Source organism: Arachis ipaensis, chromosome B9 (assembly GCF_059453495.1).
Source record: "Arachis ipaensis isolate K30076 ecotype BB chromosome B9, ASM5945349v1, whole genome shotgun sequence".
NCBI lineage: Eukaryota > Viridiplantae > Streptophyta > Magnoliopsida > Fabales > Fabaceae > Arachis > Arachis ipaensis.
In genome coordinates, this window is record NC_142444.1 from 29,816,105 (window position 1) to 29,825,472 (window position 9,368).

Sequence of the window (9,368 nt, forward strand, 5' to 3'; positions counted from 1 at the left end):
CATCTTCTGATGAAATAGGAGACACAAATGCTTTACTCTCATAAACATACTCTTTCTCTTCTTCAGAATCAACTTCTTCTATAATAGGCTCAAAACCCTTAGTGTGACTTGACCCACTTTTATCTTGTCTAGAACCAGGTTAGGCCTTAGAACCACTAAGCTAGGTATGTTTTCTACCTATATTGCCCCTGAACCAAATCTAACATTACCCCTTCCACTAGGACTAAAGTTGGGCCAAGCATGTTTCTTTATTTCCCTGCATACTTCCTTGAATTAGCCTTCGTCTTGTCCGTATTCACAATTCTAGCAGCCTTCCCGTCGGCACCACCCTTCCCATTATCACAATCATCTTTCTCATCAGCAGTCTTCTTATTAGTATGTGTCCTCAACTTCATCATGTCTTCGTCATTATCAGTGTCACTACTCTCATCATATGCATCTGAAGGAGGATTGTATGCCTCATCCTCTGAACATCCATCATCTTCATCATATGAGGGTGAGGAGGAAGAATCCTTAACTTGAGCAGAAGCCTGACCTAAATCCTCGTTAACATAGCAAGGCTCACTAACTGGGTGTTCAAAGTATAAATTAAATTCTAAACAGTCATTCGCCAATAAACTGTTTCTCAAATCATTTATCTCAGAATTTCCCTTAATCACATTGGTACACGAATTTGTATATGTCAATGTCAATATTACTATTTCTTACAAATTCGCACAACTAACCAGCAAGTGCACTGGGTCGTCCAAGTAATACCTTACGTGAGTAAGGGTCGAATCCCACGGAGATTGTTGGTTTGAAGCAATCTATGGTTATCTTACAACTCTTAGTCAGGATATAATATCAATAATAATTCTTAGTTTGAATTGAAAAAAATGAAAGGGCATAAAATAAATACTTGTTCTGCAGTAATGGATAATATGTTGGAGTTCTGGAGATGCTTTGTCTTCTGAATCTCTACTTTCTCCCTGCCTTCTTCTTCACGCACGCAAGGTTCCTCCTATGGCAAGCTGCGTGTTGGTGGATCACCGTTGTCAATGGCTACCATCCGTCCTCTCAGTGAAAAGGGTCCACGTGCGCTGTCACTGCATGGCTAATCATCTGTCGGTTCCCACTCATGCTGGAATAGGATCCATTGATCCTTTTGCATCTGTCACTATGCCCAACAATCGCGAGTTTGAAGCTCGTCACAGTCATTCAATCCCTGAATCCTACTCAGAATACCACAGATAAGGTTTAGACTTTCCGGATTCTCAAGAATGCTGCCAATGGATTCTAGCTTATACCACGAAGACTCTGATTAAGGAATCCAAGAGATACTCATTCAATCGAAGTTAGAACGGAGGTGGTTGTCAGGCACGTGTTCATAGGTTGAGAATGGTGATGAGTGTCACGGATCATCACATCCATCATATTAAAGTGAGAATGAACATCTTAGATAGAAACAAGCGTGTTTGAATAGAAAACATAAATAATTGCATTAATTCATCGAGACACAGCAGAGCTCCTCACCCCCAACAATGGAGTTTAGAGACTCATGCCGTCAAAGAGTACAAAGTTCAGATCTAAAATGTCATGAGATCCAAAATAAATTTCTAAAAGTTGTTTAAATACTAAACTAGTAACCTAGGTTTACAGAAAATGAGTAAACTATGATAGATAGTGCAGAAATCCACTTCTGGGGCCCACTTGGTGTGTGCTGGGGCTGAGACTTAAGCTTCTCACGTGCCTGGTCTGTTTCTGGAGTTGAACGCTAGGTTGTAACCTGTTTCTGGTGTTGAACTCCAACTTGTAACCTGTTTCTGGCGCTGAACGCCAGACTGTAACATGGAACTGGTGTTGAACGCCAGTTTACGTCGTCTATTCTTGAGCAAAGTATGGACTATTATATATTGCTGGAAAACCCTGGATGTCTACTTTCCAACGCAATTGGAAGTGCGCCAATTGGACTTTTGTAGCTCCAGAAATCCATTCCGAGTGCAGAGAGGTCAGAATCCAACAACATCAACAGTCCTTTTTCAGCCTGAATCAGATTTTTGCTCTGCTCCCTCAATTTCAGCCAGAAAATATCTGAAATTACAGAAAAACACACAAACTCATAGTAAAGTCCAGAAATATGAATTTTGCCTAGAAACTAATGAAAATAAACTAAAAACTAACTAAAACATACTAAAAACTACATGAAATTAACCCCAAAAAGCATATAAAATATCCGCTCATCACAACACCAAACTTAAACTGTTGCTTGTCCCCAAGAAACTAGACAAATAAAATAGAATACAAATAAGTCACAAAGCAATAATATCTCAGAGTTTTTGAGTGAAGCTCAGATTCTAATTAGATGAGCGGGACTAGTAGCTTTTTGCTTCCGAACAGTTTTGGCATCTCACTTTATCCATTGAAGCTCAGAATGATTGGCATCTATAGGAACTTAGAATTTAGATAGTGTTATTGATTCTCCTAGTTCAATATGTTGATTCTTGAACACAACTACTTTATGAGTCTTGGCCGTGACCCTAAGCACTTTGTTTTCCATTATTACTACCGGATATATAAATGCCACAGACACATAATTGGGTGAACCTTTTCAGATTGTGACTCAGCTTTGCTAAAGTCTCCAATTAGAGGTGTCCAGGGTTCTTAAGCACACTCTTCTTTTTGCTTTGGACCTTGACTTTAACCGCTCAGTCTCAAGTTTTTCACTTGACACCTTCACGCCACAAGCACATGGTTAGGGACCGCTTGGTTTAGCCGCTTAGACCAGGATTTGATTCCCTTAGGCCCTCCTATCCACTGATGCTCAAAGCCTTGGATCCTTTTTATTACCCTTGCCTTTTGGTTTTAAGGGCTATTGGCTTTTTCTCTTTTGTTTTTTTTTCCTGCAAGCTTTTGTGTTCACTGCTTTTTCTTGCTTCAAGAATTATTTTTTTTTATGATTTTTCAGATTATCAAATAACATTTCTCCTTTTTCATCATTCTTTCTAGAGCCAACATATTTAACATTCATAAACATCAAATTCAAAAGACATATGCACTATTCAAGCATTCATTCAGAAGATAAAAAACATTGCCACCACATGTAAATAATTAGAATTTTTCTTATTAAAAACTCGAAAGAAAATTGCCTCCTTATTCTAAAGAAAATCTGCTATTTTATTGATGTTTAATGATGATGAGAAAAATAAATTATAGCTTAATTGGAGATAAAATCAAAATATAGATACTAATTACTACTATTTATATATAACTTCTAAGGTAAAACTCAAATAAGAATAATTATCACAGAGTTAAGGCTAAGATTAGAACTCAACAACCTTGAAGTTAGGAAGTGGATGCCTCTTTAGTCTGTGGAGTGCTTGGCCCTTCAAGAGATAGTTTCTGACGCTTTAATTCCTTCAGTTCACGTCCTTGCTCTTCTTGTTCTCTGAGCAGTTTGCAGAGCATGCTATTTTGATTTTGCTGTTCTTCTTTTATTTGGTCCATAGCTTCTTGCAACTTAGTAACAGATGCTTCAAGATGTTCCCAATATTCAAATTGAGGGATTTCCGGGAGGAATTCCTGTGCTCTCCTCTTGATGGGGTCATCCTGTACTTGTTGTTTTTCCATTGTGGTTTTAGTGATTGGTTGCTCCACTGAGATATACTCCGTTATTCCCATCCTTACTCCAGCATCTTTGCAGAGCATAGAGATTAAGCTTGGATAAGCCAACCTGGCATCTTTGGAGTTCTTGTTTGCAATTATGTAAAATTTAGATGAAATCAGTTGATGAACTTCCACTTCTTTTCCCAACATAATGCAATGGATCATCACTGCTCTTTTAACGGTTACTTCAGAACGGTTGCTAGTGGGCAATATAGAACGCCCAATGAAGTCCAGCCATCCTCTGGCGACTGGTCTGAGGTCTTCTCTCTTGAGTTGATTTGGGACGCTCTTGCTGCTGGTGGTCTATCTGGCTCCAGGGATGCATATATTCTCTAGAATCTTGTCCAGGCCCTTGTTTGTTCTCATCATTCTCCTATTAAAGGAGTCTGGGTCATTTTTCAGCTGAGGTAGCTTAAAGATCTCCCTGATTTTGTCAGGGTGGATGTGAACAATCTTTCTTCTGACCAAAGTCCGATAGTCATAGAGGGCAGTTCCAGATATTCTCTGCCTGTCTGTTTGCCACAGATTAGCGTAGAACTCCTGAACCATATTCCTTCCCACTTTTGTTTCAGGATTAGCTAGGATTTCCCAGTTCCTGTTTCGAATCTGCTCTTGGATCTCCGGATATTCATCTTCTTTCAGATCGAACTTGACTTCCGGGATCACTGATCTTAGACCCATTATTTTGTAGTAATGGTCTGAATGTTCTTTGGTTAAGAACTTCCCTTGATTCCAAAGTGATTTTGGAATACTCTCTTTCTTGCCTCTTAGAGTGGGTTGTTTTCCTTTAGGAGCCATGATCTTAGTGGGTATGGTTTAGTGATCACGGATAAACACACCAAACTTAGAGGTTTGCTTGTCCTCAAGCAAAAGAAAAGAAAGAAGAGGGATAGAAGGAGAGCTAGGCGCAACTTGTGGAGGAGAGGGGGAGAGGTCGAACCAATATTTAAGGGGAAGGGGGGGTGGGTTTCGAAAATTATTTGAAAAAGATATGATAGAAAAAGTGATTTAGAAAAGATAAGTATGATATGAAAAGATGTGATTTAAAATTGAAAATATATGGAAGATATTTGAAAAAGATAAATCTGGATTTTGAAAAAGAGAATGTGGAGATTTGAAAAAGATATTGATGAGTTGAAAAGATTTTTGAAGGAAAAGAGATAGATTTGTTTTGGAAAATTTGAAAAAGAGTTGGGTTGGATTGAAAAAAAAAGGATTTGTGTTTATGAATTAAGATACATTTGATATTTTTGAAATAGGGTTTTTAGAAATTAGGGTTAAAAGATTTTTGGAATTGAGAGTTTGTAACATGTTTATGCAAGAAATCATGAATTGAAACATGAAAATTAAAATTAAAATAAAAATTGTGAAGTAAAAACGAATTTACCTCCTCCCCACCATCCTGGCGTTAAACGCCCAAATGTTGCTTCTCCTGGGCATTCAACGCCCAGCTGTTGCTTCTTTCTAGCGTTGAACGCCAGGAACTCCTTTGTCACTGGGCGTTTTTCTGAACACCCAGGATGCTATAAATCTGGCGTTAAACGCCCAGAAGGTGCTTCTTTCGCATCAGTGAGCTTCCTTTTTGTTATTTTGTGCTCTGGATTCTTCTGTAACCCTGTGGACTTATGCAATTGATTCTTTACCTTGTTAATATCAAGCTCATATAATTAAAATGAGGGATAAAATAAAATAAACTAAAATAACAGAAATAGTTTAGCTAATGACTGGGTTGCCTCCCAGCAAGCGCTTCTTTATTGTCTTTAGCTGGACCTTGCTGAGCTTTTAATCCAGCCTCAGCCGTGAGTACTCTTGCTCAACATTGTCTTCAAGATAGTACTTGATTCTCTGTCCATTAACAATGAACTTCTTATCAGAATCAATGTCTTGAAGCTCCACATAACCATATGGTGATACACTTGTAATCACATATGGTCCCCTCCACCAGGATTTTAGTTTCTCGGAGAATAGCCTGAGCCTAGAGTTAAATAATAGAACCTTTTGTCCTAGTTCAAAGACTCTAGATGACAGCTTTTTATTATGCCACCTTTTCGATTTCTCTTTATAAAGCTTGGCATTTTCGAAAGCAGAGAATCTGAATTCTTCTAGCTCATTCAGCTGGAGCAATCTTTTTTCTCCAGCTAATTTGGCATCAAAGTTTAGGAATCTGGTTGCCTAGTAGGTCTTATGTTCCAGTTCCACGGGCAGATGACAAGCCTTACCATACACAAGCTGATATGGAGAGGTGCCTATAGGAGTCTTGAATGCTGTTCTATAAGCCCACAGAGCATCATCCAAGCTTCTTGCCCAATCCTTTCTACGGGTACTTACAGTCCGTTCCAGGATTCTTTTTAGTTCTCTGTTAGAGACTTCGGCTTGCGCATTTGTTTGTGGATGATATAGAGTCGCCACCTTGTGGCGAATCCCATACCGGACCATGGCAGAGTAAAGCTGTTTGTTGCAGAAGTGAGTGCCCCCATCACTGATTAGTACCCTAGGGACACCAAACCTGCTGAAGATATGTTTCTGGAGGAACTTCAGCACTATTTTAGTATCATTGGTGGGTGTGGCAACGGCCTCTACCTATTTTGATACATAATCGACTGCCACCAGAATATAAGTGTTTGAGTATGATGGTGGGAAAGGTCCCATGAAGTCAATTACCCACACGTCAAATAACTCAATCTCCAAGATTCCTTGTTGAGGCATGGCGTAACCATGAGGCAGATTACCAGCTCTTTGGCAACTGTCACAGTTACGTACAAACTCTCGGGAATCCCTATAGAGTGTAGGCCAGTAGAAGCCACATTGGAGGACCTTGGTGGCTGTTCGCTCACCTCCGAAATGGCCTCCATATTATGAACCATGGCAATGCCATAAGATCCTCTGTTCTTCTTCTTTAGGCACACACCTACGGATTATGCCATCTTCACATCTCTTAAAGAGATAGGGTTCATCCCACAAGTAGTACTTTGCATCGGTAATTAATTTTTTCTTTTGTTGCCTGCTGTACTCCTTGGGTATGAACCTTGCAGCTTTATAGTTTGCAATGTCTGCAAACCATGGTGTTTCCTGAATGGCAAACAAATGCTCATCCGAAAAGGTCTTAGAGATCTCAAGAGAGGGGAAGGACGTCCCTTCTACTGGCTCTATCCGGGACAGATGATCAGCCACTTGGTTCTCTGTCCCTTTTCTGTCTCTTATTTCTATATCAAACTCTTGTAGAAGCAACACCCATCTTATGAGCTTGGGTTTTGAATCCTGCTTTGTGAGTAGATATTTAAGAGCAGCATGGTCAGTATACACAATCACTTTTGATCCTACTAAGTATGATCTAAACTTGTCAATGGCATAAACCACTGCAAGCAATTCTTTTTCTGTGGTTGTGTAATTCTTCTGGGCATCATTTAAAACACGGCTAGCATAATAAATGACATGCAGAAGCTTGTGATGCCTCTGCCCCAGTACTGCACCAATGGCGTGGTCACTGGTATCACACATTAGTTCAAATGGTAAAGTCCAGTCTGGTGCAGAAATAACTGGTGCTGTGACCAGCTTGGCTTTCAGAGTCTCAAACGCCTACAGACACTCTGTGTCAAACACAAATGGTGTGTCAGCAGCTAGCAGATTGCTCAGAGGTTTTGAAATTTTTGAAAAATCCTTTATAAACCTCCTGTAGAATCCTGCATGCCCCAGAAAGCTTCCGATTGCCTTGACATTAGCAGGTGGTGGTAATTTTTCAATTACTTTCACTTTAGCTTGATCCACCTCTATTCCCTTGTTTGAAATTTTATGCCCAAGGACAATCCCTTCAGTCACCATAAAGTGACATTTTTCCTTGTTTAAAACTAGGTTGGTCTCTTGGCATCTTTTCAGAACAAGTGCTAAATGGTCAAGGCAGGAGCTGAATGAGTCTCCATATACTAAGAAGTCATCCATGAAGACTTCCAGAAATTTTTCCACCATATCAGAGAAAATAGAGAGCATGCATCTCTGAAAGGTTGCAGGCGCATTACACAGCCCAAATGGCATCCTTCTGTAAGCAAACACTCCAGATGGACACGTGAATGCTGTTTTCTCTTGATCCTGGGAATCTACTGCAATTTGGTTGTAGCCTAAATAGCTATCCAAAAAGCAGTAATAATCATGACCTGCTAGTCTTTCTAGCATCTAGTCTATGAATGGTAAAGGAAAATGATCATTTCTGGTGGTTGTATTGAGCCTTCTGTAGTCAATACACATGCGCCACCCTGTAACTGTTCTTGTAGGAACCAGTTCATTTTTTTCATTATGAACCACTGTCATACCTCCCTTTTTGGGGATGACTTGGACAGGGCTCACCCAGAGACTATCAGAAATAGGATAAATAATCCCAGCCTCCAGTAATTTGGTGACCTCTTTCTGCACCACTTCCTTTATGGCTGGATTTAGCCGCCTCTGTGGTTGAACTACTGGCTTAGCATCATCCTCCAATAGGATTTTGTGCATGCATCTAGCTGGGCTTATGCCCTTAAGGTCACATATGGACCACCCAAGAGCTGTCTTGTGTGTCCTTAGCACCTGAATTAGTGCTTCATCTTCCTGTGGATTTAAAGCAGAGCTTATGATCACTGGAAAAGTGTCACCTTCTCCTAGAAATGCATATTTCAGGGATGGTGGTAATGGTTTGATCTCGGGTTTAGAAGGTTTTTCCTCTTCCTGAGGAAGTTTCAGAGGCTCTTTCAATTCCTCTGAATCCTCTAGATCAGGCGAAACATCTTTAAAGATGTCTTCCAGCTCTGATTCGAGACTCTCAGCCATGTTGATCTCATCCACCAGAGAGTCAATAAGATCAACTTTCATGCAGTCTTTTGGTGTGTCTGGATGCTGCATGGCCTTGACAGCATTCAACTTAAACTCATCCTCATTGACTCTCAGGGTTACTTCCCCCTTTTGGACATCAATGAGAGTTCGTCCAGTTGCTAGGAAAGGTCTTCCTAGAATGAGAGTAGCACTCTTGTGCTCCTCCATTTCCAGTACCACAAAGTCAGTGGGAAAGGCGAATGGCCCAACCCTGACAATCATGTCTTCAATCACGCCTGATGGGTATTTAATGGAGCCATCAGCAAGTTGGAGACATATCTGATGAATGAATTTTTGACGGTTTAGAATTTCACTAATGAAATCTCGTTGTAAAGTATAGTTTCTAAACCAATCACCAATCCTTTCATACAAAAATTTGTTTGTCACAAGTAACAAACCCCTAAATTCTATAAACCGAAGTATTTAAACCTCGGGTCGTTCTCCCTAGGAATTACAATAAAGTGTCTTGTTATTGGTTATGAGTTATTTTGGGGTTTTGGATAAGAAGCATGAAAAGTAAATGACAATGAAAATAAACTAAAAACTATAAAAGGCTCTTGGAAAGGTGTGAGAACTAGAAGTCCTATCCTAGTTATCCTTCTCAATTGTGATGAGAATTGTTTATTGCTACCACTTAGTTAACCCTTACTAATTAAAGGAAAGTCAAGTGGATGAATTGACTTGAGCCACAAGTCCTAGCCAACTCCCAAGGAAAGACTAGCTTTAGTGCACTCCAAACCAATTAGCAATCTCTCCAATTATCAATCAACAAAGGAATTAGATAACTCAAGTGTCACTAATTACTCTACCTAGGCCAAGAGGAACAAAATCTACACTAAAACTAAAAGAGACATTTCAACAAACACATAAAGTGCGAGAGGAGTAAA